The sequence below is a fragment of the Molossus molossus genome, unplaced genomic scaffold, assembly GCF_014108415.1.
Source record: "Molossus molossus isolate mMolMol1 unplaced genomic scaffold, mMolMol1.p scaffold_m16_p_7, whole genome shotgun sequence".
NCBI lineage: Eukaryota > Metazoa > Chordata > Mammalia > Chiroptera > Molossidae > Molossus > Molossus molossus.
The window spans coordinates 3,894,527-3,900,526 of record NW_023425401.1 but is presented as its reverse complement, the minus strand read 5'-3'; positions in this window follow the sequence as shown (position 1 = coordinate 3,900,526).

The following is a 6,000-nucleotide window of genomic DNA, read 5'->3' as shown; positions in this document are numbered from 1 at the left end:
CCTGGACCTGCCGTCCACAGGTAGGTGAGCTTCGATTTCACACTGGAGCTCTGCCTGGTGGGGACTGTCTCACGGAGCTCTGGAAGGATGCGTCCACCACGGCACATTATAAAATGCTGCTTTTTCCACGTCCATTGATTCATCCGAAGTGCAACTCTCAGGACAGGACCGGGAATAAGCCCGAAGGGGCCCAGCAGCTGGCTGTGGCCACGTCAGAGCTTACCCAGAGAGCCCACCTGGTCATCGCTTCCCCCAGGAAAAGGGGAGCAGGGTCATTTACAAGTCCAATGTCACGACTTGAGATGGTAGACCAGGTGCTCGCTTTTACCTGCCTCTCTCACACGGAACCTCAAAAAGTCCGCAACGGCTCTTGAGCACAGAGGTGCAGGAACAGGCATTCTGAGGGTGTCTGGATCAGAAGCCGAGTGTGTGCAGGAAGGTGGCTGGGGCATGAGAGCTGGCGGAGGCCCCCAGGTGCGCCGAGGCCCCCAGGTGCGTCGAGGCCCCCAGGGGCGCTGAGCAGGAGCGGCGTGGGCAAGTGCAGGGCGATGAACTGGTGTTCCAAGGACCGGCGCGACGGAGGTGCCCCCTTCCCACCCATCGCCCACCCACGCCGGCGGCCGGCTGCAGGAATCGCACGGGAAGCCCTCCTGCTTCCCTACAGACCGGGCACCGTGCGTGGGGCGCTCTGGGCCGGAGGCTTCTCGCCACTTGGCACCTCACGGCCGCGGCTTCACGCTGCCTAGTCTGGTATCGAGGGAACCGGCAGCGCGAGGCCGCGATGGAAGCGCGAGGGACGGCATGTAAATAAAACACCCTACTTCGCGGAGATTAATCTATGTGGCCGAGGCTGGAAGGGATGGACCGTGATAAACGAGGGCCGACTGTGTGTAACCTGGAGAAGTGGCAGAGGGGCGCCAGCACCAGACCCCCCTGGACAGCGACCTCCTTGCTTCCGGCTAGTGTTCCCGGTCCAGCGGCGTCCAGGCCTCTGGTTCGTGCCTGTGGGCAGGGGAGGGCAAAGCTCTAGTCCTGGGGCAGCTGGAGGCCAGAGTTCTCTCCTCTGCACCTGCGTTCACTACATGACATCGGTTTTGTTCTGGTATACATACTTTTTTCCTCTCTTTATTGATTTTTTTTTAAATCCTCACTCGAGGACATTTTTCCAATTTTTGTTCAGATAGAGTGGGAGGGAGAGAGAGAGAGAGAGAGAAACATCGATGTGAAAGGGACACATCAAGTGGTTGCCACCTGCATGACCCAACCAGGGCCGGGGACAAACTGCAACCGAGGTACGTGCCCTTAGCGGGAACCGAACCCAGGTCTCTCTGGACCGCAGGCCGATGCTCTAACCGCTGAGCAAACCAGCCAGGGCTCTTTATTGATTTTTTAGAGAGAGAGGAAGGGAGAGGGATAGAAACATCGATGAGAGAGAACATCGATTGGCTGCCTCCTGCATGCCCCCCACTAGCGATCGGGTCCACAACCTAAGCAGTGCCCTGACTGGGAATTGAATCAGCAACCTCTTGGTGCAGGGGTCGATGCTCAACCACTGAGCCACACTGGCTGGGCTGTTCTGTTATTTCTGAAAGGCAACTCAGTATCTCAATAAATAGTACAGGACCATTTTGAGTTGGTTTTGTGGTTATGTGTCTCTTTATCTCCTTTTTCTTTTTTCGGGCCAAGAAACCATGTTCTTTGTCTACACCCACCATCTGGAATGTCGCATCTCTCCAGGGTATTTGCTGTTTTTTTTTGCTAATCCTCACCCAAGGATATTTTTCCATTGATTTTATTTTTTAGATAGAGTGAAAGGGAGGGAGAGGGACAGAAAGAAACACTGATTGGCTGCCTCCTACACAATCCCAACTGGGGCCGAGGAGTGAACCTGCAAACCCAGGTATGTGCTCTTGATTGGGAATCGAACCGGAGACTCCTTGGTCTGCAGGCTGACGCTCTAACCACTGAGCAAAACTGGCCAGGGCAGTCTTTGCCTCTCTTGTACACTGGTAATTATATAGAGAAGCGGGATCAGACTCGGGTCCTCGTTTTGTTTTGAAGGAATACTCCAGAGATATATCCATCCTGAGGAACACAGTGTCTATTGCCTCCAGGCAGCCGCCAATGGTCATTGCTCAGGCTCACTGATTGATTAGGGCCAGAGCAATGACATTTGCATTCCATTGTCCCTTGAAATACATCATAGATTCAAGCCCTGAGAACAAGGCATACCACAGTGATAAGACGCTCAGGTGCGCGACACAATGTTTAGATTCAGAGCACGTCTTTGCTGTCTGTCCACTGAGCCCCAGACGCTGTGTGGTCACTCTACTGCGCGTTCTGATGGCTCCTCTCCCTCACCCTTCAGTGAGAATGGGAATGGGTTCCATTGTCATCCTTGACCTGGAAATACGTATGTTGCTACTCCTGTAAATCCGGGCCTGGTGGAATCCGTGCCCCCCAACTTTGCCATCCTGCGACCTTGGGAAGCCCTTCCCACCCTCAGCTGTCCACAGGTAGAGAAAGGTGGCAGACAAGCCACAACACGGGCCTGTGTCAGGGCCGGGTGAGACCTACCGAATGCAATGTGCTTCTCAAGGACTTCACACCGTGCCCAGCTCAGTGTATGGCCAGTGTTGTTCATTAAAGTGACAGGCTCCCAAGAGCTTCACCCTATGAGATGCAGGGGGGCCTGGAATAAAGAACATGCAGACTCCCCTGCTGGCCCCCTTGAGTGGGCCGCTGGGAACACTGGGGATGACTCAGCATGTGCTGATTTAGTTGAACACCACCCCTCCCTAGAGGGCTGGGCAACACCGAGTGGGAGGGGTGGGCAGCTCCCTGAAGGATTGTGATTCCAGAAAGAAACAGGGATGTGGAGCCGGGGGAGGAAAAAACCCATGAAAGCCGCCTCCCCTGGGGGTGGGGCCAGCCTGCTGCCTGGGTGTGTCAGCGCAGAAGCCACCGCCCCAGGGTCCACGTCAGCCCTCTCCCCTGAGCATCGTCTGCGGCCGCCACTCAGTCCCACACAGGAAGTGTGACATTCACTCTGTGACTATGTGTGAGCCGCTTTCCTTGGATTCTTTGATCTCAGCCTCCCGACAGCCCTGGGAAGCAGAACTGAGCCCTCAGCCCACAGCCCGGCCCTGCCCCAGGCAGCACGCAGGGCTCTGGGCGCAGTGAGGAGGACGGGGTCCCCGGGGGCTCTGGGCGGCAGTGAGGAGGACGGGGTACCCCGGGGGCTCTGGGCGGCAGTGAGGAGGACGGGGTACCCGGGGGCTCTGGGCGGCAGTGAGGAGGACGGGGTACCCCGGGGCTCTGGGCGGCAGTGAGGAGGACGGGGTACCCGGGGGCTCTGGGCGGCAGTGAGGAGGACGGGGTACCCGGGGGCTCTGGGCGGCAGTGAGGAGGACGGGGTACCCGGGGGCTCTGGTCATCAGTGAGGAGGACGGGGTACCCCGGGGACTCTGGGCATCAGTGAGGAGGACGGGGTACCCGGGGGCTCTGGGTGGCAGTGAGGAGGACGGGGTACCCGGGGGTTCTGGACGGCAGTGAGGAGGACGGGGTACCCCGGGGCTCTGGGCGTCAGTGAGGAGGACGGGGTACCCGGGGGCTCTGGTCAATGCGGGTTTGACATCAGTCAGCTCTGAGAGGCCTTTGCCCCCACCCAGCAGTGCCCAGCCCCCTCCTCCATCCCAGACCTCCTTCTCTGGAAAGAGCTTGGTCTCGGCCCAGAGGACACGCGGTCTGGGCGCAGGTCAGAGTGCCATCCGGTGAAGAGGGCTGCCCAGCTCACGTGCCCCACCTGCAGCCGGAGACTGGGGACCTGCTGGGCAGGTGCTGATGCGCTCCAGAGATGGGTGCCCGCGACTCCCCGGTGGGAAGATCCAACCGGGTCAAACCCAATGGACAAGAATTTCCCACCAGCTTCCGCCCCTCCCCATACCTCCTCCGTAGGGCTTTGCGCAGCCCAAAGCTAACCAGCAGCCCCTCTAGCGTGAAAGAGAAAAGCTAAAGGACAATCCGATTCAGAAAAAACGAACTAAAAAGCAAACCGAACATGGCTGGTCTCCCCTGCATGCCGTCACGCCAGGCACCCCGTGTCCAGACCAGCCATTCTGGGGTGACCGGAGGAGCCAGGAGAACCAAGGGCATGTTTTCCTGACGTGGGGGGCCCGAGACCAGCAGCATCAGCATCAGCATCACCCTAAGACTCCCTAGGAAAACAGTCAGGCCCCGCCCCGCCCCCTCAGTCAGGCCCGCCCCGCCCACTCACTCAGGTCCCGCCCCTCCCCGCCCCCTCCGTCAGGCCCCGCCCACCTCAGTCAGTCCCGCCCCGCCCCCTCCGTCAGGCCCCGCCCCGTTCCCTCCGTCAGGCCCGCCCCGCCCCCTCCGTCAGGCCCGCCCCGCCCCCTCCGTCAGGCCCCGCCCCGCCCCCTCACTCAGGCCTGCCCCGCCCCTCACTCAGGCCCGCCCCGCCCCCTCACTCAGGCCTGCCCCGCCCCTCACTCAGGCCCGCCCCGCCCCTCACTCAGGCCCCGCCCCGCCCCCTCACTCAGGCCCGCCCCGCCCCCTCACTCAGGCCTGCCCCGCCCCTCACTCAGGCCCCGCCCCGCCCCTCACTCAGGCCCCGCCCAGGGACCCGTGGCGCACGCAGTGACGAGCGCACTGCCCTTGGCGAAGGCTCCTTCCTTCTCCCTTTCCCCCGGCCGTGGGCACCGGTCTCGCTTCCGAACCACACCTCCTCCCCCTCTGTCTCCACTCGACAGATGCTGCCTCGCTGAGAACACGGGAGAAGCCAGCACTCCCCGGCTCCCACCGCGCCGTGCCCACCAGATCTGCGCCACGCGGGAGCGCCAGCTGGCCCAGCGCGCGCCCCGGCTCCGCGTCGCCTGTTCACGTCGCGTTGCTGGGAGTCCTCAGCCGCGGTGTTTGCACTGATTCCAGACAGAGCGAGAGGGGGCAGGAGAGAGGGACCGATGTGAGCGGGACGCGCCACCAGCTGCTTCCCGCACGACCAGGGCCGGGACCCACGTGCAACCGAGCCACGTGCCTGGCAGAGTGAGTCGGGCTCTCTGGGCCGCGCTGGCCGGGCGTCACGTTTCCAAAGGCCCACTGGGTCCCGCCCGTGGATTCACAAACACGCTGTTGTGTTTCTGAATTTAAAAGAGTGTCTTCTCGATCCGACCTCTCGCACCACGGCCCATTTCTTTCCTGCTTTTCAACAAAACTCCTTCAAAGTGTCTCAGTGCCCACAGGTTCGCCCCTGACCTCGGGCTGCTGAGTCTACTGGTCGCGTCTTAGTCCTTCCCTATGAGCCTCCCACAGGGTCGGTGAGCCTTCACCTGCTACTGCTTCCGGGAAGCCCACCCGGCCTGTGCCCGACCCTGTCTCCACAGTCGTCCTCCTCCTCCTCCTCCTCCTGTCTCCTCCTCCTCCTCCTCCTCCTCAGTGTGCCCACCCGGCCTGTGCCTGACCCTGTCTCCTCCTCCTCCTCCTCCTCCTGTCCTCCTGTCTCCTCCTCCTCCTCTTCCTCCTCCTCCTCCTCAGTGTGCCCACCCGGCCTGTGCCCGACCCTGTCTCGTGCTGTCCTCCTCCCCCCCTCTCCTCCTCCTCCTCCGCCTCCTCTCCCTCCTCCTCCTCTCTCTCCTCCTCCTCCTCCTCAGTGTGCCCCCCCGGCCCGTGTGTGCCCGACCCTGTCTCCTCCTCCTCCTCCTCTTCCTCCTCCTCCTCCTCAGTGTGCCCACCCGGCCTGTGCCCGACCCTGTCTCCTCCTCCTCCTCCTCCTCCTCCTCCTGTCTCCTCCTCCTCCTCCTCCTCCTCAGTGTGCCCACCTGGCCTGTGCCCGACCCTGTCTCCACTTCCTCCTCCTCCTCTTCCTCCTCCTCCTCCTCGATGTGCCCACCCGGCCTGTGCCCGACCCTGTCCTCCTCCTTCCTCCGCCCCTCCTCTCCTCCTTGTGCTCCTCCTCTCCTCCTCTCCCTCCTCCCTGTGTCCTTC